The sequence below is a fragment of the Anthonomus grandis genome, chromosome 4, assembly GCF_022605725.1.
Source record: "Anthonomus grandis grandis chromosome 4, icAntGran1.3, whole genome shotgun sequence".
Classification (NCBI taxonomy): domain Eukaryota; kingdom Metazoa; phylum Arthropoda; class Insecta; order Coleoptera; family Curculionidae; genus Anthonomus; species Anthonomus grandis.
Window position 1 is genome coordinate 13,199,259 of NC_065549.1, and position 25,705 is coordinate 13,224,963.

A 25,705-nucleotide genomic window follows, 5' to 3' on the forward strand; every position below is an offset into this window, starting at 1 on the left:
ATATTTTTTCTAGACCTCCTATTTAATTATTTACTAGATTCCCACCCTTGTTTGTTGTTAGTATTCACGGCGAATACGTCCCTTGTGCCGGGTAGGTATATTTTCTGCATTTTCGTCGCCCTTTTCAAGTTCTCTCTTTTGCCCTAAACCCACGGAGACGTGAGCCGTATAAACAATCGCTAATTAGCAAACACACCTGTTCAAAGTGACGCATTTTTTCTTTGGAATAATTAGGAAAATATTTGGATTTTAACAGGCAAGGTTTAATTTTTATCTTGTTAAAGAATTTCTTTGATAAAAAGGGTCCCTTTAATTGAAAAAGTTTTAATTCGAGGTTAAGGGCGGTCGATTAAGTCAATTAATTAAAATTAAATAATTATTTCGTCTCTCAAATCGAAGTTTATTATGTAATTAAGAATATTTTTATACAGTGTAAATTTAATGTAAATAAGTACAAAATATTTTGTTCCTAAGTTCCTAGATACTTACCGATTTATAACATTATTTATATTATGATGCTATCAATATTTTTATGTTAATGTGTATTTTTATGTCATCGATCAACGAATTCATCTCATATAAGTTGGAAAATTAAGAAAAAATTAAATGCGGTTAAAAATGTGATTTTTGCTTAATCGATATAGATGCGGTGATGTATTTATTATATATTCTCAAACTGTAGAAAAATCTGTGCAGATGTCACCATTCTAAGTCAATTTGACACCGGTAACGATCACAGGGCAGTAAGAGTAATTTTAAAAATTAAATTAAAATTGGAGAGAAAGAAACTATTAAAAAACCAAGATTTTTGACAAATAAAGAATATTAGCTAGTAATAGGGATAAAAATCAAGAAAAATTTAAAAACCGAATATGCTTTCCTAAAGATCTTAACTATATTTAGCAAGATAAAAAACAATAGAATAAATGTTAGAAAGAATAAGTTGCAGGAAAGGTACCCATCGACATAAGCAGCTTAATGAAAATATAAAGACAGAAATCCGACAGCATATTTAAAAGTATAACATCGGCCAGATAAAGGAAACAAAAGAAAACATTAAAGGTATGAAAGTACTGAGAACACAATCGGCAAAAGGAAGATCAAAATTAATAAATATGAAAGACGAGAACAAATCAATTAAATGAAACAAGCAATAAATCAAATAACCAATTTAAAATTTCTACTGGAATCTATATCAATAAGACCAGACCATATCTTATCGCCCACTTTCTTTATCGAGCATCTTCTAACAAGAATTACTACTAACAGGTTAACACAAAAACTAGATGGATACCAGTCAAACGAATAGGCTGTATATAGGAAAGTATTTGATACAGTGGATCACTTACACACAATACGAACTTTGATTAAAAAGACCACAGAATATAATAATCAGCTCGATTTAACCTTTTAACAACTATTTGAAGGCGTTTGATATAGTTGAGAAATAACATCAATGAATAATGCCAGAATAGACTCTCGATACACTTTTATTATTAAAGGCATAATATGAGCACTTCGCCTTGCAGATAAAAATGAAGATTTAAAAACAAATAAAGTCAAGACACAAAAAGGGGTAGGGCAAGGAGATACTATCTCTCCCAAAGTATTTACCTTGGCCTTGGAGCACATCTTTAAAAAGCTGCCATGTAAACATTTATTCACACATTGAGTTATATTAACCACCTCCGTTCTGCTGATAATATTTTACTCATTACTAGCGATGCAGATCAGCTTCAAACTACGTTCAACAACTACAGAATGTATCGTGTGAAATTCAAATATACTACAAAAAAAAACAAAAGTAATGAGTATTGTCGGAACTAAAGTTTTTATTGACAACAGCGAAGACATATATCTGCGACATAAGATCAAAATAGAAAAGTAAAATGAGACAGCTAAAAGTAAATGAAGGAGTGCACTAACGTGGACTGCATTTGTGAAGATAGGATATATACTAAAAATAAATATATACATAATAAACTTGAAGAGAAAGGTGTAAGAAAGCTGTGTCTTACCAATGACAACTTACGGATTGGAAACGAGATAACTATCACAGAAAAAACTGCTGAAAACCTCAGAGTTTGTCAGAGAGCCATGGAAAGAGCGATGTTTGGCATCATTCTAAAAGACAAAATAAGAAATAAAAAAATAAGAGAAAGATCGAAGGTGACAGATATAGTGGAAAGAATAATTAAACTTAAATAGCAATGGACTGGTCATATAGCAATAAGTGACACAGGCAGATGGGCATCAAGACATATAAAAAGAAGCGTAGGCAGACTTCAGAAGAGAATTGTGGATACAAACTGGATATAGATATTACAGGACAGAAAGACATGGAAAAAACATTGGAGAGGTCTATGTTCAGGAGTTAGCAAGCAATGGCTGAGGAAGAAGAACAAGAAGATTTATCATGATAGTAAAATTACGTTTATTGGTAAGAACCAGTAAAAAAATTGTTTTCTTTATCGACTTACAATCACATTATTTTTTTGAGCAGTGATTTAAGGTTCAACCCGAAGTAAATATTAGACTGTTCTTGTAACAGCATGGAAACAACAAATATAATTATCTTAGTAAACAGTTTATTGACAAATATATTTTGTTACTTAACCGCTTTTGAGGACATAATGGTATACCAATTTATTTATGCTAAAAAATTAAAATTTTTTAGCATAAATTATTAACATAACTTACGCTAATTGCAAAAAAAAACATAACTAAACTAAAGACTATATGTTGTAAAATATGCTTCCTATTAGAAGAATACGACCTGAAAAAATTACGTGAATTATTATCAAATCCACAATTTGCTAAGTTTGTGAAAACATGCTGAGAATCCAACGTATAAAAGGCATTAAAAAAGTCAAGCAATATGAGCGCTCTAGTATCTAAAATCTTAATGATTTCTCTAGTTACTAATTAAGTAAGTAACTAAGAAACCATTGTAACTAGACGGATGTTGTATTGTGCTGCTTTTGAATGCTGGCCAGACTGGCCCTGCAAAATTATGTTATTTGTGACAAATTACTTATCTATTAAACCTTTCTAATATTTCTGAAATAATTTAAATTAATATAGATCTAGGCTAAAAGCATTAAATTAAAGAAGCATCCTAAACATCAAAAAAATAACCATATTTTAAAACAGCAGTTTTTATTATGAGTTTAGTGAGGATCGCAATAAATTGAAGTTGAATGCAATGTTGAAGTATATTCGCTAAAATACAGTCGCTACCGCTTTGAATGTATTAATATATTTGTAAATATGTTTTCTGAAGGAATGTAACAATATGCCTATATTTCATATTTATCCGGATAATAAAATAAAATGTATTAGTCTATAAAAAATTGAGATATTTGCCTTAACGATTTAATTACATTATTCTTTAAGCAGTGATTATAAACATGTATACTCTTTAACATTATAAAGATTTAAACAGATCATTGAAAAATATACAGGGTGTTACATAATAAGTTGCTGATCCTTAAGGATTCTAATTTTAAGGTGAGTTTAAGAAGAAAAGTCCTAAAACATAAAATATATATGATATTATTCGTATGCACTTGTTTAAACTATAACAGAAATATACAATTTATTGATAATCAAAAATATAGTAAAAAAACTAAATGTTTAAAAAAGTAAAAAACTTTAATTGTCAGATTTAAATCTCCATCTGACTTGTCTTAAAGAATGCATAATTTTTGTGCAAACTATATTAGAAAAAATTAATTTTCATACTGTCCAGGCAGTAGTAGATAAATAACATTGTGATGTTTTAGGAGTATAAACATGGTTTACAGTCATATATATAAATAAATAAATATGTCTTTATGTGGTATCAAATGCACATTAAATTACATTTGCCCAAAAAGGCGAAGATAAGCTGAAGCTACTTTTATCTCTTAACCCTAATAATAATAATTACAAACGTTTTGACAAACAAGCAGTAATAATAATATAAAAATTAATATAAAACCAAAGAACAAATAATATAAAACCAAAGAACAAATTGAGAGAAAAACAATTAATTAAATTCATTTGTAAATCTACAGAGAACAAAAAACTAATTGTGCAATTGTTCTTCCAAGAACAATGTTTTATAATCATTTTTAAAGCGAGATATTGGAATTGAAAAATTAGGTCTAAATCAATTATAAATTGTTACGGCAATGTAAGTATAGCTACGTGAGAAAAGAGTTGTGCTATGGTGTGGCAATGTCAGAGTCTTATGTCTTATATCTCTATCACGAAACGCATTTCTTGCAATTAATTTCTCGAAAACAGATATTTTGGCTTTTGGTTTTTATAGAGTCGATACATAAATGTAAGAAAATGAAACTTAAAAAGAAATGACATTTTTAGCCACTGCAATCGATAGAGATATATATTAATATATCCCCATCTCAATCTGATAATGTTTCTTACTTAATTGTGCAAACTATATCAGCAAAATCTAATTTTCTCCTTATTAAAAAGAAACAGCAGGAAGTTAAAGGAAAACAATTTATTAGACCCATATTGCTATACGTAAAATTTAATTATTTATATCAAATTATAATTTAGATCTTCATTTAAACCTCTAAATTAATTAAAAGTCTGAAATAGTCTTTGCTTACTTGTGCTCCTCGATCATTACATATAATTTACCATTAACAAAAGTAAATAAAACCAAAATAACCCAATTACCAAAAGTAAAGCAGTGGAAATACTTTTATCTATAAGAATAAATGGGGCAATTCCCAACTTGGTGATCAAGGGCGAGCGGGGGGCTTTAAAAATTAAATCAAATATCTTGGCTTAAATAATTTTAACCATCATACCAAAAGGCAGGTCAATCACGAACTTTATCTTTCCCTATATGCTATCTCTGCATGAACAATAAGTTGCTCCTGTATAAATGAGTTATTCGCCCCAAACTGATGTATAGTTCAACTATTTATTTCAAAATAGTCCGTAAACGGAATACAAAAAGGCTGCAAGAATTCCAAAATAAAACACTAAGATGTTCTAAAGATTGACACCTTACAGTAGTTTTTAAAACGTTTACACGCCACATTCAGATAGATACAACAAAGTCCCGCAGTGCAACTAAGGGTAACTAAAATAGGTCCAACGGAGGACTGAACGTTTGAATTTCTCGAGGAGGGCGGGGCCGAAATCCTAATCTTATCTCAAACTTCCACGTTTTTAGTAGTTTTCTTTTTTCCCCTTAAACTATCCCAGCTTATCCCCTATAAAAGAAAATCGTTAGTCCTGCACACACACCCGTCCCAGCACTGAGATAGCATCAAAGGCATACATCAAAAAGATAAAAGCTTGTACGGAGATTACATCCAAAAGTCCAGCAAGAGCAATTCCAGCCCAGCAAATACAGCCACAACATGATGAACCTTCAATCTAATTTACCGTATTTTTTACTCTTTACATTTTAATGAATAAAACCCATAATAAATATCGACTCGAAGTTAATGTACATTTCGAGATCCCCCGAGATAGTTTATCGACTTGCATCCGCAAACGAAAAAGAAAATCCGCAGCCATTTCAGCGAAGCAAAACTTTCAATCTAGTTTCGTAACTGGGAGCTGTCCCTGTTGCGAGCCGAGGAAAACTTTAATATCAAAATGCTTTTAAAAGTTTGCCGGGGCGTACAAACCGCGAAATCTCATCCTAAATTGCTTTGTTTGACCCTACAAACTTAATTTAGACAACGAAAGGTATAAGGGAAACTGTTCTAATTGAATTTATGACTTTATCTAATTTAACAAGGAATTATTGTTGTTTGTTGGGATATGCTCTGGTGTATCGTTATGTCGGCTTAATAAAAATTGAAATATATATAATATTTCATTAAAAATTATATATAAAACCCCTTGATAAATGTATAAATATTCAATACCTTATACGGATTTTTTTAGTGTTCCATACAGGAAGTCCCGAAATTACATCGCAATATTTTACCAGCCGCATTTTTGTCTAAAAATAAGACAAAAACTTCATATTCAGGAATCTTGAAAAGTGAATCGTTTTCATGTTACAGGGTGTCTTATAATTCCTATTAAAGATGGTTTTTTGTTAATATTTTCGAAACGCCTTTTCGTTATTTTTCGAAATTTTTATCGTATACTTCTGTTATTACTACGAACTAATTTTATAACATTTTATGGTAAAATGTATACAGGGTTGTTTAAAATGTGGTCAGCAAAGATTAAAATGTCATGACTTTTTTTCTGGTTACTTTTTAATTATTTGGATAGTAAAATTAAAAAGAACCAACATTTTGACATAAAAAATGGTACTCTTGTCTTAGTTCGTTAGAAACCTCTGGGTTCAAGAAATTTTCCGTTTGTTTTGTTTGGTGTTTTCAGTTTTTTTTTCTTAACTAATAAGTTAATTGTTTTAATTTTTCTCAATTATTTACACATTATTTACAATTTTGAAATAAAATTTTAAACAAAGAAAACAGTTTTTAATCTTAAAATTAAGTATTTGTAATAATCTTATGTCATCTTTATACCTGATAATTTATAACATACCTTGCAATGTTATTAAACGTCAAAAATTATTTATGAATGTAGGATGCAAAACATTTATATCTGATTATTTCAAAAACGGACGGTCCTATCGAAATAAGACAAGAGCCCCTTTTTTATGTAAAAATGTTGGTTCCTTTTAATTTTACTATCCGCATAATTAAAAAGTAACCAGAAAACCCTTATCCTTTTGATTTTAAGAAGAATTGTAAGAAAAGGAGCTGGAACAGGATGAACAGTTTATTCCCCACTTTCTTCTAATTTAGCTCATGAAGGAGCTTCCGTTGATTAAGCTATTTTCAGCCTTCACATTCAGCTGGAATTTCTTCAATTCTTGGAGCTATAAATTTTATTTCAACAGTCTTAAATATGAAACCTTCAATAAGCAGCTTAGAACAAATACCTTTATTTGTATGAGCCGTAAAAATTACAGCTATTTTAATATTAATTTCTCTCCTAGTTTTAGCAGGAGCTATTACTATATTATTAACTGATCGTAATATTAATACATCATTTTTTGACCCAGCAGGAGGGGGAGATCCAATTCTTTACCAACACTTATTTTGATTTTTTGGCCACCCAGAAGTTTATATTCTAATCTTACCAGGACTTGGAATAATCTCCCACATTATTAATCAAGAAAGTGGTAAATGGTAAATAGGAAGCCTTTGGAGTTCTGGGAATAATCTATGCCATATCTGCTATTGGATTACTAGGATTCATTTTTTGAGCCCACCACTATTGGAGTATACCCACGTCTATTCCAACCACTATTGGAATAGACGTGGACACACGAGCTTACTTTACATTAGCAACTATAGTAATTGCTATTCCCACAGGAATTAAAATTTTTAGTTGATTAACAACTTTCTACGGAGCACAAATTTCCTTTAATCCCCCTACCTTATGAGCATTAGGATTCATTTTCCTTTTTACTATAGAAGGACTAACAGGAGTTGTTCTTGCCAATTCTTCAATTGATATTGTCCTTCATGATACTTACTATGTAGTAGCATATTTCCATTATGTTCTTTCTATAGGAGCTGTATTTGCAATTTTAGCAGGATTCACACAATGACTTAGTCTATTCAAAGGACTTTCACTGAATAATAAATTCCTAAAAGCTCAATTCTTTACAATATTTATTGGGGTAAATCTTACATTTTTCCCCCAACATTTCTTAGGTTTAAGAGGCATACCTCGACGATACTCAGATTATCCAAATGCATACTATATATGAAATATAATTTCTTCAATTGGAAGATTGATTAATTTCCTTAATCAGTATTCTATACTTTATTTTTATTATCTGAGAAGCTTTTTCGTCCCAACGAATAATTATCTTATTTTAATCTGGCTACTTCAATTGAATGGTTACAATCTACACGACCATATGATCATAGATACGATGAGCTGCCTCCTCTAACCATTAAATTCTAAAATGGCAGATTAGTGCATTGGACTTAAACCCCAAAAATAAAGTTTATACTTTTTTTAGAAATTGCAACATGAAAAAATTTAACTCTCCAAGATAGAGCATCTCCTCTAATAGAACAACTTATATATTTTCATGACCATACCTTAATAATTTTAATTATTATTACTATTTTAGTAGGTCATATACTATTATCAATAATTATAAATAAATACACCCATCGATTTATATTAGATAGGCAAACAATTGAAATAATTTGAACCATTATTCCAGCTATTTTTATTGCACTACCATCACTTCGCCTTCTCTACATTCTAGACGAAACTTCAAACCCCTTAATTACTATTAAGGCAATTGGCCATCAATGATACTGATCATATGAATATTCAGATTATAAAAATCTACAATTTGATTCCTATATAATCCCAACTAATGAATTAGAAAAATGAAATTTCCGCCCGTTGATAACCGTCTAATCGTTCCATTCAATTGACAAATCCGAATAATTGTTACATCAGCTGATGTAATTCACTCATGGGCAGTTCCATCTTTAGGAGTTAAAATTGATGGAACCCCTGGCCGATTAAACCAAACAAATTTTAATTTACTATAACACTAGCTTGTCAAGCTAGAATTATTACCAAGTAATAATTTTTAATTCCTCAAATAGCTCCGCTTTCTTAATTAAGCCTATATTTATATTTTTTTTTACTATTCATTATTTCTATTATTTTAAACTACTACATATTTATATACGAACCTAAAATTTCGCACATAAAAAGAAACAAAATCAATATTAATTGAAAATGATAAACTTATTCTCAACTTTTGAACCCTCAACTATAATTTTCTCACTAAACTGAATTAGATCATTAATATTTTTATTAATTATTCCATCAATATACTGAATAATCCCTTCACGAATCTCTATATTATGAATTTCCATAAAAAGAATTATTCACAAAGAATTTAAAATTTTAATTAATTCACCCTCCTTTAAAGGAAGAACAATTTTTTTGTAAGATTATTCTCATTTATTCTATTAAATAATTTCTTAGGGCTATTTCCTTATATTTTCACGTCATCAAGACACCAAGATTTAGACTCACTTTAAGTTTACCCCTATGATTAAGATTTATAATTTTTGGGCGATTCAAAAATACAACCCATATATTCGACCACTTAACACCACAAAACCCTTCTATAATACTATCACCATTTTTTGTAATTATTGAAACTATTAGAAGAGTAATTCGTCCAGGAACATTAGCTATTCAATTAACAGCAAATATAATTGCAGGACATTTTTTAGTTACACTAATAAGAAACTCACGAACTTCTCTTACAGCTTCTTTATCTATTATTTTAATTTTAACACAAATTCTTCTTTTAATCTTAGAATCAGCAGTATCAATTATTCAATCTTATGTATTTTCTATCTTATCCACCCTTTACTCAAGAGAAGTAAACTAATGACACATAAATATCACCCATTTCATCTAGTTGACCAAAGTCCATGACCTTTACTAGGTTGACTAAGAACCTTCTCAATAATAATAGGTCTTATTATTATTATTGAGAACTATTATGGCATTTTTATCTTTGCTGACCACTAAATTTAATCGATCCTGCATACATTTTAGCATAAAATGTTATAACATCAGTTTCAAAAAATAACGATCAGGCGTTTAAAAAATACTAACATAAAACCATCTTCAATAGGAATTATAAAACACTTTGTAACATGAAAACGATTCACTTTTCAAGATTCCTGTATATAAAGTTTTTGTCTTATTTTTAAACAAAGATGCGGCTGGTAAAATATTGCGAGGTAATTTCGGGACACCCTATATAGAATTGACGTCTTAGGGACAATATTTTGCTACCAACGGAATTAGGAAACATATAATAATAAGCATATTCTTAAAATAAGGAGTTTGATTTTACTAGAACATTTAGGCATAATTTGTAGTCATATTTGCTTCATAGATGTATTCGGGATATTTTATGAAATAATCCAGGGATGAAATTATTTTTGTAATTTCAAATGTGGCAATGCAATTCACTAAATATTTTATTAGTGTTAAAAGAATTTTAGAAGATTAATAGCATATTTTTCCATACTGGAAATGTAGTACATAATTTAATTATAATGAATTAAAGGAATATTCCTACGATGTTCAGTAGTTTTTTTATTATCAAAATTGTATATTTAATTATAGACTATAAAACGACCTATGCGTGGCAACACGCATGCACCACCATACTTTTATGTAAGTTCTGACCCTTGGGGAATAATAGGTAATTTATGGAGATAATTGTGAGATAGTTTGAAGGAGTGGTTTTTAAATAACAAGCTTGGTCCAACTGCTCGTTTCTCTTTTAATTGACATTAGGAAAATTTGAATAAAACCTAAAATTTAAAAACATTCTTTTTTTTTAAACATACTTTAAAAATAAAGGTTTTTTTATATTCGATAATAAAATAGCATATTTATGGATATTTTGATAGATATGGCAATGTTAAGCTAAAAGTCGTGGGCTATAATTTGCAAGTGATTAGTTTATAATCACTTATATCTGTAATCAGCTTTTAAAAAGTTTCTCAAACATACTTAAATAATTTAGAAGAAATAGCAGATATATTTTAACTATTTTAATTTCAAACTAATTAGGTAACATTAATTAATTAATTATTATTGGATTTTCTAAATCATTTCAGGAGTAAGCGAAACACGTTTTTTCACAGATTTAACACTGTTTTTATTAAAATATTACCTTCTTCTTCTTTTTCTTCTTCTTACAAAAAGGCTTCATCCATTTTCTCAAAGAGATCAGGTACAACATAAACAAACGAAGAAAAACAACCAAGTCACGGTCTCACAAACATTTATTATCGACGACACGGGTTTCGCTCTATTAGAGCATCGTCAGGTCTAAGACTATACAAAAACATGCCGTTAAAATGAAAATTAGGGTAAAAAAGCTTTAAATGACCTAAAACACCAAAATACACATCACATTTGACATGCAATTAAAAGTTAGGTTAGAAAAAACAATAACGCATCAAATAAAAACTTAAAATAACACTTCCGCGTCATCCTTCACCCAGTCAACACGTGGTCGTTCATTTTCCTTTCTTCCTTCAGATTCCTTACCTAAACCCTTTCCTACCCCTTGCCGTCTTCTATAACGTGCATTTAAGTATTAAATTTTGTGAAAGTTATCGATTCGGGAAACAGGGTACATACCCGACGGTTTTCCCGAATCTCCAAATCGTGCTGGCAGATTGCCTAGTAGCAGAGCCAATAACCTAGCAAGCAACTTAAAATAAAATAAAACAAAATTGTTGCTATTGGGAATCGAACCAAGAACCCCTAGCGTCTGAGACATACTCGCTACCAACTGGTCTACTAAACCTTGTTACTCAGATATAATTTCTAAAAGCAATTAGATCAGAATTTCCTCCTTTTGAATAACAACATTTTCAAGCAAGTTACTGTTTTAGCAATGGGTTCTTGTCTTTCCCCATTTTTGAGTGAAGGTTTCATGCACAACATAGAGGAGAAAATGTTTAAAATCGTCGAGCTTAATAGCGTAGATTCTAATTAACAAACAACGTAGATAACGTTACTTACTCTTATTAACTTATCGTTCAATAAAAACCAGTTTTTCACTAATAATAAAAAAACTTTTTTCAAACTTTTATTGACTTCCAAGTTTTTTATGTATCAAAAAAAAAGATAGAATAAAAGCCTAAAATTGTTTGGCCATTTCAACTCAATTTGGCGCCTGAAATATTTTATGAAACATTCCAGAAATAATCAAAACCCATTTTGTCCTGGATTCGTTACTATTTTTTATAAAATATTTTGGAAATTTTTAATTTTATCTAGCGTTAATAATTAATGATAGAAATAATAATTAGGATGTCGACAAACAGCAACGTCGTTAGAAATTGAAGTAAAATCTCTTATGATACGGAATCAAGTAATAGAATAGCAATTTTTTAAAATTTTAACTGATCTGCCAACTACTTCTAAATTTTGCACGACGCTTCGGTTAAAAAGTAATTACCTACACTACAACTCCAATTATCTTGGTTTAACAAAGGTGGAAATTATTTAAAACCTTATATGAGAGCACTCCGAATATGCAACAACTCAGCAAAGAAAGAGAAAATATCACCAAAGACTTACAACAGAATGGATAACAAGCAAACTATCAAAGACAACTAGTAGGAAATCGGCAGAGACAACAAGGTAAAAGCCACAGCAAGTGGAGGATCCTTAATGATTTTTAATGATTCCGTACATCAAGAGAACTTCGGCTAAAATGAGGAGAATTGATAGAAAATTCAACATTAAAACTGCCTTTACTTTAAAGAAAACTATACGAAGCTTAGTATGAATGACTAAGCCAGGATGTGTTCGAGACACCAAGAACTGCGTACAACAAATCCCTTGTAAGTCATACATCGGCGATGCAAAGCGACCACTAAAAGCCAGAACAAAAGAATATTTCGAAAGTGAATTCGAACAGGAAAGGTTTCCAGATCAGTAATAGCTGAATACGCTTGATTTTATGGCTACAGTATACATTTGACAGATGGAAAGATTTTGTGCAAGGAGCAATATAGGAAAAAAAGAAGATACCTGAAAGCAACTTAAATTACGAAGAACCAAAGAAGCTTCAGCCAGGCCAGTGTTAATATTCTCAACATCTGGAGTCCTTACTGTCAGGATATAACAAGATGTATTGTCCAGACGTCATACACTTCTACACAGACCTCCGATGTATAAGCGTGTATAATAGTTTTTGTTGTTAGTTTACACTTGATAGTAAACCTATAATTTAAAATAAAGGCCATTGGATCTAATACTTTACCAATGTCTACCACTTTCGAAAAAAAAATTGCTTTGGCTTATATATAGGAATGTCATTTTACATAGCTTTAAAACTAGCAGCGTTGAACTTGGAAGCGTGGCTTACGAGAAACGTCAATAATTATTGAAAAAAATTATAATTGGCATTATTGCCAACTAGTACTGATGTTGACAAGTTACGTAACGAAATATTATGATACGAAACCATAAAATAAATAAGATTTTTTTAAATATTTTGATGTTGATAATGTTGGAACAACTAATTATGGTTGAAATTAATTAGTTTCTTGTGTTCAAAATATTTCCTGAAAATACTTAAAAAGTCATTTTTTAATTTTGATTAATCTTAATTGCAATGTCTTTTACGTTAATAAATGTTAAATCAAAAATCTTATCTTTTCTGCTATTTTGAAGGAGTTTCATCCAATAAAATGAAATATACGTGGGACGTTTTTCACTGAATTGGAATATATGTAAACTAAAAATATTTTTAAAATATTTTATAGATATAATAACGGTGCACTTTTATTGGTAAAAATTACAGTACACAATTATTGGTAAAAATTACAATTGACATCTTTGATAACTAGTAGTGATATTGTCAATTGACATAACTCATGTGATACGAAGCCACGAAATAAATAAAGAAATTTTTGTTTGAATTGTTAAATTAATTAAGAATAATTGTATTTAATTAGTTTCTTTTGCTTATTTTTCAAATAAATTATCAACATTTCCTAAATATGCTTGAAAAGTAATATTTTTAACCTTCAAAAAAATACTAGAGCGTATATTGACTCAATATTGCAAGTACATTTAAAGCCTTTTAGGTCAATAAATGCCTGCGTGGTATTGTAATGAAATTCAATTGTCAATAAATTAATAAAATCTCGTCTACTTTTAATAGCATTTAAGGAAATTTTATTTAATAAAATATATGTGGGACGTTTTCAACATGACGAGTTATTTAAATATATAGTGCAATGAATCCAATTAAATTATGCCTCATCCTTGCTTAAATAATGGGACTATATTTCGTATGGAGTGCTTTAATGGATAAATTAAGATAATACAGAAATAAATTGTTTTAATTTTATTGAATTTGGTATCACTTGAAATATACTTCATTGCCAATTTTTATAAATAAACAGTTTCCTTACTTTTTAGTAAGGAAATATTTTATTATTTATAGTGTATAAAGGGACTTATCATCATCAAGGTCATTAAACAAATCATTTAAATTCTACTCTTTTCTATAGCTGTAAATTATAATAAAAGCACAGTAATAAAGTCTGTCTTCTGTGCAAACTTTATTGCAAATAGCGAAGTAAATTTTCCGCGCCGCACTTTAATAGACCATAATTGTTTTCCGAAAAGAACTTTCCGAATAGATAAATTACCAATAAAAACGATTACCTTCCTCAATATGCCGAAGACCGTCCCGGAAATGACTCCAATAAAATTCCAGCAGTCTTTTGCCGTCGGGAATGCACGTGACGCATTGTACGATGGAATTTTAAGGGGCTTGGAACAATGGGAAACTTTTCGATGTGGATTTTATTGTTTTCTGATTGAGCATTTATAAGAATTGATCCCTTTAGGACTTTTGCGATTTTCATATTTTATTTCTGGAAGGTAGTTATAGGGACAACCTTCGGGCATTATATCCTTTTAGATTACGTTATTAGAAATCGATAAGGCTTCCAAAAAGGTTAAGATATTCTTAGTATAATTTCGGACTATTACTTGTTGAACATGTTTTAATGGTTATGCAAAAAAAGCTTTTGTAAATTAATACACGGAACTTTGCTTTCCACCTAGATTAAATTAAGACTCTGTGATTCCCTAATCTTGTCCTATGTGAGTTATTGCCTGATTTTACATTAGAGAACAGGATTTGTTCGCAAAAGCTTTAAAATAAATGCCTAAGGTTCTACAATAGCCCAAGAAAATGTCACAATGAATCTAAGGGTTACGTTTACTCGGGGTGTTTTATAAAGGTGTTTTTTAGTTTAAAATTGCATAGGATATTTTAAATGGAAAGTAAGCATAATGAGCTAATATAATAATCTTCGACTCAGTTGTCTAATATGCTCCTCCTGAGTATGTCCAGGATCAAGAATAACCCTAAAAAATAACAAGAAACCCACATGTTAAATTGCTTGGTAGGTCAGAATTGGACGGAGAGTGAAGTTAAAGTTTTGAGTCTTGGATGATGGATATGTTAAAGCTGAGCTGTGAAGCTCAGTTGATTGGCAGCAAACCAATTAAACAGATTTGATTGCATCTCATGGATAATATCAGCCAAGGGATCACTAAGATGTCATCAGAAAAAAAATGAGCATGCCACTGCGTTATCAACTTGGCAGATCGTTTATATAAATTAGGAACAAAAGAGAAACAAGTACACTGTGGTACTCCGATATGAAATAACCGAAATTAAATACGACCAGTAAAGTATTATTCAATGAGATATGTACACACATCAATTGTGTTTATTATTTGCTAAACATTTCTTTAACCTTTCTCTTATTAATATTAAATAAATAATTTAAATTCTTCAAAGCGCATTTGGTAGACTAAAAAAGTAGACTGTCCGTGTAGAGAATTTGTTTTAATTGTCTGTGCCAAAAAGTCAATAAGCAGAGGTAACAGCCTTAACGTGAAACACACTTACGATCTCTTGATCTGATATAGGATACTTTGGATATTCGAGGCATCGCAGAAGCTGTAAATTTTACCAAGAGCACTTATAGGATAGTTGTGGCAGAGATTTGAAAAGACTGGTGACGTCAGTGACAAATATGCTGGTCCAACAAGAGCAGTATGACATATAGGTGAGGAAAACATGAAGTTTATTCACCTTCAGGCATTGCGAACTCTAATATAACTGTTAGTATCACTGTTTAAGTAATAAGGAATAGGTTACATGAATAGAATTTTTACGCCATATTTTCTGTTACAGTTACAGCACTCTACTATAAAATTCACGCTTTTACCGATAAATAAATGTTTGGGGTTATAACAATTAACAAAAGTCTATGCAGTTAACATACGCTTCTTCTTTTCTTTCACCCTTCTATAAATGTTGGTATTTCGACCTTTCGATATTTTAATTTTTTGAATTGACTACATAATTAATCCTTGGTATGCTACGATGAATTTTTGTATTTTTGATAAATTATTGTTTTGGAGTGTTTCAAAAAAAATTTCAGATGTGTTAAATTTCAGTATCTTTCAATTAAATTTCCAAATATTTATTTATATATATATATAAATATATATATATATATTTATATATATATATATATATATATATATATATATATATATATATATATATATATATAGTCTTTTAATACCTTTTCAGATTCAGATTAATGTGTGTATAATATAAAAATCACTTATTTTTACCAATTTCTTTACATTTTGCCTTAATTTCTTTAAATCTTAGATAAAAGTGGTTAAAAAAACATTCCTAAGTTGCTTCTTTAAAACTACGTAATACTTAATGTATAATTAGGTTTTTGGAACCTAATGGCATAACTTAAATGGATACGATGCACTTAAAAATAAAAAATAGCAATTACTTTTTTTTCTGGTATTAAAATTGATTTTCAATTATCTTTAAAAACTCAATTATTCTTTTTTTAGTTCCCACCTATACTCATCTCACTTTTATACATAATTTGTATAAAAATACGCTAATACCAATAACATTATTAATATTTCACATGGTTATATTTTATTAGTAAATATTTATAATTATTCAGAAATGCCATTATCTATCAATCAGGTTAAAATTTTATAATAATATTTATGAAGATGTAAGGAAATGAATGGATTATTCGCCAATCAATCAGTATTTTTATAAGAGTAGTTTATAAAAAAGATACTAAGATTTTAAAATCTTTACCACATTTTATAAAGCTATGTTCTTTTTGTTTACATTTTGTGTTTGATCTTTATAATAAACCTCAGCCTCATCTAATATCAGTAATAGAGAGCTTTTACTTTTTGAATAGAGTAATTTCAAAAAAATAATAGAAATGGAAAAAACGTGTTAAAGAAATGTGTTAAATTTTAAAATTTTCGAAATAAAGTACCAAATATTTATTTAATTGTCTTTTAATACATTTTCATATTAGATCATTTTGATGTGCGTATGTTATAAAAACCCTTTATTAGAGAAAGATTTTCCAGACATATTCCAAATTTAAATCAAAAATAAAGGCGGGTTGTCTTAAAAACAGAACTCTTAATTATATGTTTCTTAATATAAAAATACTTTTTAGGTTAGTAAATTTAAAAAATGTTTTAAATAAACATAAGATACCCCGGACGGGTAAATCAAGTCTTCTTTTAAAATGAAACATTCTTAAATGAGGTAAATGTAAAAAGATATTCCATCAAAGTTCTATATTCAGAAAATATTTGACATTTTTAAGATATCTGGATATAATAATATTTAGAAAAGATTCATATTAGCTTAAGTTATAAAATTATTTCAATTTCCAGGTGATCCAGGAAGTATTAGAAAAACTGAAAGCTAATATTAAAAAAACTGGAAAAATCCATTTTCGTTTCCATATCCTCATCTTAGTAGAAATAGGGATAATCTTGCCAACTTTTGAGGGTTATTTTTTATACACAGTTCTAATATTTTATTACAGTGAACATAATAATAAGGTCTGGCCCGTTCAGACGAGAAACTCTAAGGGAAGTGTCATCAGCAAATTGGTTGGTATTATGTTGGCTTGGTTTCATTAAGTATTTATGCAATTTATTACAGAGTAATAAAAAAGTAGCGGTGACAATATTTTACCTTGTGGGCATCATACTTTACGACTGAATTTTTTAATAAATAAAATCTGAACAAATTGTCATTTGCCCCGCGTATGCCAAAAGATCCAAGTTTAAAACTCTAAAGATCCTTGTAACAGGAACAAAAGTTTTAGTGAAGTCATAACAAACTCCGGCATAAAAACGCTTTTTATCGAAATATCCAAGTATGTAGTTTATGCTTTTAAATAAAGTGGATTTTCGTTTTAATAAACCATGCTGACATGTCGAAATTTTGTTCTAATAGAGTAGAATTATATACTTTGTCTATATAATCATCAATAAATTTAGTTAGCATCGTAGTTTTATGATAAATGATAAATGAAAGGGCATAGAAACCTAGTTCCAGTCGAGGACATTATTTGTAAAGACAATAAGTATATAATTAATACGCTGTATACCTTTGACTAGATATCTTATGTCATTTCTTATAAACGCTATTACTCGTCCAATTGTATCACTGTTTTTAGTACAGTGTTCTCTCCAGTGCCCATTAGTTTTAAGTTATTCTAGCTCGATTTCCTCTGATATACAACTCTCGTTTATTAATAATATCTTAGATTTCCAATTACTATGTAATATGATAATGTTATCCTTAAGGCTTAGACAGTCTTAGCAGAGCGCAATATTTAAACCTCATTGCTCATTTATATACCTTTTACATTACCTTTGATATTTAGAGTCTAGAAACTAAGTGATGTTTCAAATAAAATTTGCAAACTACATCGGTAAAACACAATTTTTCAGATGGTCTTAGCAACAATAATAAAAAAAACAAAAAGTGATATAGAAAATAAGTGAAAAAAGTTAAAATAAATACCAGACTATTGGAAAACAATATTATTTCTGATATCTACTTCTACAGCTGCATATAATATTAAATCTCATAAATTCAACGCGAAACGGTTTACAAAAGTACTAAATCAAGTGTTATAAAAGTCATTGAGCAAGAGTTATACAAGTCCCTAGAAGGATCCATGCAAAACATTGAACCATCGCTCCGTGACGTCTTGGAAAATTTATCGTATTTGCTTCGCACCCGTCTGGAAAGCTTTATGTCGGCGACCCACTTAATCCAGATGGAGTTTATGGGCCATACTGGTGCAGTATTTTTCCTAAACGTGCAATTTGCCGAACGCTATTAATTCAGAAATTTGAGACGCCTCGCTAAATTTCTGTTTTTTGATCAACATGACAATTTTTCAAAATTTATGCATACAATATTGTACTGGCATCTATCGAAGTTTAATAAAGGCGGAATTTATTGATGCCTGAAACAGGAATGTTCGGGATTTATTTGCTCGGGATAATGTGAACTTCCATATTGATTGGTTGGACATTGAGATCATAAAATAATGATTTATTGGATAGCAATTTCTTTTTAGAAACTGACTAATTAACAGACTTTACTTCTAAAATTTGTTAGCATAATTTAAATGGACCTGATACACGTTTATTATTTATATTGTCTAAGAGAACTTATTAGCGAGGGTGTTCAACTAGAATGTATAGGCTACTGCAAAATTATATTTCTATTAACCTTTAACCAGCTCTAAATCATTTTTGAGGTAACTTTTCTACTAAAAATTAATATATGACAGCAATTTGTTATTTAATACAATTTTTTGATAATAACTTATTTAGTAGTATTAAGCCAAAACCATATCTATTCTCTAATCTTCTCCTTATAGCTCGAATTTCTTTCAATATTACCATAAATTATATGAACACGATGGACTTTCAACTAAATATTCTCTTTTCGTCTAAAGAAACACGAAGACGTTTTTAATATTAGAAGACAAATAACATTAAATTTTAAGCATATACCTAGTACTTATTTGTGATCAATAAAATACATTTAATTTTTATGTCCCTAGTTGCCCTTTGGTCTAAACCGAAACCACGTAGAGGCGACAACGTACGAGATTAGCGGTCAGGGAACGCTAATTCCGTGCACGTTTTATGCTCCACCGTATAATACCGAAAATTGGACCAGGCGAATGCGGTTTGTATTTAGATTGGATAATTTATTATTTACCAAATCCAATTTAAACACTAACTCGAGAGTGAAATGATGGTCAAAGTAACTATGATTGTATTTTTATTAAATTTCTATAAATGTTTTTTAGTCATTAGAGCAACAAAAGTTTTATTGTGAATTGGGTTTTATTTAAATTGATTCTATTGCCTTTAACGCAACGGTTTAGCCGCTTTTTTATATTTTACCTGATGGGCAAATTAAAAGATTATTTTTTATTTTAAAGTACCCCATTTTTATATTTTCTATTATCTAAAATGTATTTATAATAAGATTTTAATCTATATATAAATAACAATACTCAATTTACCTTCTTTAAGATTAACAACATATTTTACTTATTAAAAAAATCAAAGAATGTATGCTTACTTGATAATTTATTTTGTTAAATTTTTATACTAAAAACCATTTCTTATACATGCTATGTCCAAGGAGCGAAAAATTAAAAAACTTTATTAAATATATGTATATTTATTTATTCCTTAATTATTTGCAGTTAAATTAATAACAATATATAAAGGAAATAGATGAAAAAAAAAATAAAGAAAAGAAGAGGAGAAGAAAGTTAAATTATAGTAAGGGTTTTTTTCATAAGGGAACCAACTAGCATTAATAACCATTTTGAAAGAGTAATATCAAACGTAGTTACGTTTCGATTTTTTATATTTAAGCCCTATTTATAAGAATTATTTTGCTTAAATGCCATTTTAATTAAATACAATAAGACCGATAAATTATATCTACACTCTCCACTTAATATACTATAGAAGTAAATTTCTATAGGTCTCTATAACTATTGTTAGTTCAAATTGATTCACCTTTTAATAAAACTTTAGATGAATGTGAGCAGTTTTTAAACATTATTTTAAATCTTTATAATTAGAAACTTTAAAGCCTATTTTTATAAAAGTTATATTTATTATATAAGCCTATTGTAAGAATTGATAAGGATAACTTAAACAACCAGATAAACTTTTTTACGATTTTGCTTCATTTTCTTTTAATTTTATATAAATGGAGGGACTTGTTCACATTTATATTTTAAAGCCAATGACAAAAAATCTATAAAAAAATAGAGTTTATTAAAAACCATATGTAAATTGCTCCTTCAAAACAACGTAAGTAATATTTAAAGTAAAATGACATTTTTAGAAAATAATATTAGAAGTTTCTAGACATAACTTCTTAGTAACCTTTTTTATGGTAAGAAATCTAAATATTAACGTTGAGGAAAAGATGGCTAGCAAGAATAAAATAAAATATCTAACTGACAAGAGTTCACTTATTACTTCTTTAGTTCGTATATTTACTCATCCTACTTTAATAAAAAAAATCTATCCAAATAGATAATCATTGATTACGCTAAAATCTTACATTGTTATTTATGAAGATGAAAGCGAATGAAGGGATTAAGCACGAATGATACAGTTTTTTTATAAAAGTAGCTTGATATTTAGTATGTATGACATGAAAATTTTATTATACGAATATTTTAAAATCATAACTGCATTTTAATAAGCTAGTTGTTTTTGTCACTAGATCAAAGTGAATAAACTTGAGCTTTATGTAATACCAATATAAGAGCTTTTACTTTTAAATAGAGCCATTTAAAAAATAATAGGAATGGAAAAAAATCATTAAATATGCTACTTATAAATAAAAAATTAGCCATTAAATCCTCAGAATTGTTCAAGTTATTTAAAAACATTTTTCTTCGAATTTTTATACTTGAAACCCGAGAGCTTAAAAAATATGATTCGCATAACTATAACCGTCATAATACACTTTTCTTAATAATTATTAGAAAAAAAAACCACTTATACCTAATATTACGTATATTATTACTAAACTTAGTTGTTAAAGTAATTTTTTATTTTTAGGGGCTAATTTATTTTATAGTTCTAAGTCCTTAGAAATCCTTAAAAGGTTAAGGTAAGTGCTAATTTAAAGCCAGTCAATTGATCTCTGATTTTAAAGGGCTTCTCGTATCATATTTAATGATGACTAATATCATGGTTTATGTGGCAACTTCCTAAAATATTCTATTAGTTATTAGAATATATTTGAAAACTGTAGCGTTTTTTTAATTATTTATTATTAAGGCTTGAAATTAATTTTTTTTTATTATACCTTTAAAATATTACAATTTTTTTTCTGTTAACTGATTATTATATTTATTTTTGCATTATAAAAGATGATTCCATAATAGCAGTCAACTATTATTGCCAAAAAAAAAAATAAAAATATAAAAAAAATAGAACTATACTATACTATAAATTGTAATGAATAAAAGATCTTTAAAATTAATTTCAATACTCCATGTTTTTTTAGAAGTTAAAGGAACAGAAATTTACGCATTTAAAAAGTACTGATTTGCATAACTGGAATAAATATAATGCACTGGCGTTCAATTATAATAATAGGCTAATTAGAGTTATTTATTTTAATAAATAAAATGTTTAGGAAAAAACTTCTTTTTAAATATCTATATTTGAATTTTTTTTTATTTGAATTAATTATTATAAACTCGTTGTATTAAAGGCTACAGATGGATTGGAACACAAGTGCAAAATATTTGCCAATGAGCACATTTTACCATACTATAAATAACTTCACAAGACGGCTAGACAATTTTGTAGAAACTCTAAAATTTTGCTGGGTAAAGGAAATAAAAATTCGTATAAAAAAAAAAGATAAGAACAGTAAAGCCATTAATAATATTAATGAGTACACTCTGACTTCTGTACTAGCAATAATAAACCATATCGTCTCAATTGTACTCTCGTTATTCATTTCATGAGAAATTATTAATAAAATTAATAAAGTTATTATTAAACTAAATTATTTAAATGGTCTAGTCGCAGCAATTTTTGCTAAGAAAAACAAAACAAAAAAAGTAAAAACAAACAAAAAAGACTAAAACTCCAAAGACCTTAGGACAAAAAATTTTTTTTTTAATTAGAATGCCTAATTTTATATACGATTGTATTTCTAAAATCAATGCTTAGTTAAATCCGATGTTTTTGAGTCCGAAGTATTTTCTTTTAATTATGACGTTTTTAAACTGATAGGAACTCAAAAATTACTGTCAAAATGTATGGTGGCGGTGTCTTATTAGCGATTCATGACACACATTTTCTGGAAGTAGTCTAATTCATTTATTCAGAGTGTAAACAAAAATATAAATAAATGTTTGAAAACATATGCCCTGTAGGTATACCGAGTTTTCGAAAGCTTTTCATACGGTTGAGAATTTAAGTCTTCTTGTAGTATTGTAAATTTAAGGGTACCTTGAGGTTTTCATTTAAGAACAATATTATTTTCAATCTTCTTAAATAACATTAGTCAAAGCTTTTCCATTTATAAATATTTTGCTTATGCAGATACTCTAAAAATCTTCATAACAATTAAGCATGTGGCAATTTTTTTTACCTCTCAGTCTCGGCTTTATGATTTTGAAATATACTATGATAAATAATTCTATGCCTAGCATTCTACTATTTATTAGAAAACATGTAAGACATTGTTCAAAAAGCTCTAAAAAATCTAAGGTTTATATTTCGAATTAGAAAGAGTGTCAGTAATCAAGCATCATTATTATTACTATAAAATGCAATTGTTAAACCAACTATAGAATATGCGACAGTAGCTTGAAAAACCATATATTACAAATACATTGATCAAATTAAAAACGTATAATGTAAGTTTGTAAATATATTAAATTTCCGCTTAAATATGCATAGAGTTTTTTTTAAGTACTATGATAACTTAAAGTTTTATGGTATTAAGTCCGTAAGAGAGCCGTAGAAACAATTTTGATTTAATTGTATGTTACCAGATTATAAAAGATTAAAATTTAATAGACTCCTCCTGCTGTCTGAAAAGTTTACATATTAACGTCAATTCTTATATTTTGTATTTAATTTTATCCTTATATTAATTTCAATGATGCCAAATTGTTTATCAGTCTTCCGTCAATTAAGCACCACTTAAGAGATTTTTCTGTCCAATTTATACCTAATTTTGTAAGGAAAGCTATTATATTGTCATTATTCTTATAATTTAAAAAACTATTTAATAGTGATTGCAAAAACATTAATAAATAAATTATTTAGGTTTTTTTATTGGTATATTTAGTTAGGTAAGGTTTAGTGAAAGTGTAATAATTCGCAAAGCATTTACTAGTATTTGAATTTACTAGGGTATTTTGTACTTTTCTGTTAATGGATTGGTTAGTCCATCTGTAGCGGGATGTCAACTTTAATAAATAAAAACATAAATAAAATAACTCAAAAAACAAATACAAATAAGGCTTCAAAATAAGTCATGAATAACTACAGTAGATGTGATAAACTTTTCCTTAATTTTTTACAATGAACCCACAAAAGGCAAAAAATTTATAAGGAAAAATTAAGACAAATAAAATATTTTGGTAAAAGCTTGATATTATTGAATAAAAACCTCATATACCACGCAAATCTCAGGACTTTAAAAATTCTTCTTCTTCTGCATAACTTAAGTGGATATGATTTAGTGCAGAGCTCTTCGAGCTTTTGTCTACTATTATTAGGTCTAATTATCTTACAACTTGAAGTCAAAAATAAGAGTTTTTAATATTGATTTATATAATATAAATGAATATAATAATATAAATGATATGACTTACTTAAAGCTCTGGAAAATCCCTAAGGAAATAAAATCCATAAGACAATAAAAAAAATGAGTTTACTTTTTATTATTTTTAAAACTAATTGAAAAACAAAATAAACCAAAATATAAATATATGTATGAAATATAGAGTAGCAAGGCTCAAAAGCGTCACGTCTGCACGACAAACTGCATTTAATAGCGCAGCGGAAGAAGATACCTTATATGCATATAAATACCGTGCTAATTTAACACCATTGCCTTAGACACAAGTTAGAAAATTACCGCCTACAAACCAAGCGAAACGTGTCCTGACTCACTGATTTCACCACTGCTTTATGGTGTTGTCACTGGCTCTATGGCGGCGTCAGTCGTCAGCACTTTCATTAAATTAGTGAATCAGAATTAACTTTTTTTCTCTCATATAGAGTATAAAACTGTAGAACGTTTACTTTTGACACTGTAAGATAATGATGAGTGGAATTTAAGCAAATAGAATTTAAAAAAAAAACATAAAATGCACGAAAATGAGACTAAAAAATATATAACTTAATAACTGCCAGAAAGAAAGCTTTTTGACCAAAAATTCTAAAAATTAAATTTAATTATACCATAACCAGAAATCTTTTTATCATTAAATCTTCAAGCTTGTAAGTAACAAACTCATCCGCCAATTTTTCTCAAAGGACATAATTAGCTTTAATAGAAAAATCTCTTACAAAGTTGTGATCTAGAAATACTGTTATGTTAGAGCAGCAATGTATATAAAGCAAAATGTGGACCGTGCTACTCTAGCAAATTTTTATTCTAAAGAAATTTTAAAATTTCATTAAAATTAAGCTATTGCATTTATCTACTTTAAATTTTTGGAAATATCTCCATCATTCTTTAAAGAAATTATGAAAGTAACGATTTTTTTTTTCGAATGGGAATCCTTTTCTATATATGAGTTGATAGGAGTCTTGAGTTCAGCTATAAATGCTGGCGATATGGATACAAATCCGGAACATGCTGGCAAAATCACATTGTTTTTCCAATGTGTTTGCCCAACTCATAGGAGTAACGAATGTAATAAAGGCTCTTATGAGTGCCAATTATAAATAGGCTAATGAAGTCTTAAAAATACTAGATATTAATTCTTAGGATACTGTTTTTGATAAACAACTGCATATACTACAGAAAAGCATAAGAAAAAGCTAAAGCACGTACCTAGTATATAGCAACCAATAGATATTTTTTAGAATAAAAATATAATATTCAAAGGTAATTAGGTTATTCTAGACTGATGGCGCAATATGTCCACATTTTTGGATAACAATT

The 25,705-nt window shown here is 28.5% G+C and overlaps 1 protein-coding gene and 1 pseudogene across 1 annotated transcript in view; both read left to right on the forward strand.

The window, feature by feature from the left end:
• The window catches only part of LOC126735235 (cytochrome c oxidase subunit 1-like), a 28,475-nt pseudogene extending 20,498 nt beyond the window's left edge, over positions 1–7,977 (forward strand).
• The window catches only part of LOC126735738 (uncharacterized), a 508,234-nt gene that overhangs the window by 10,501 nt on the left and 472,028 nt on the right, over positions 1–25,705 (forward strand). The gene's annotated exons all lie outside the window — the stretch shown is intronic.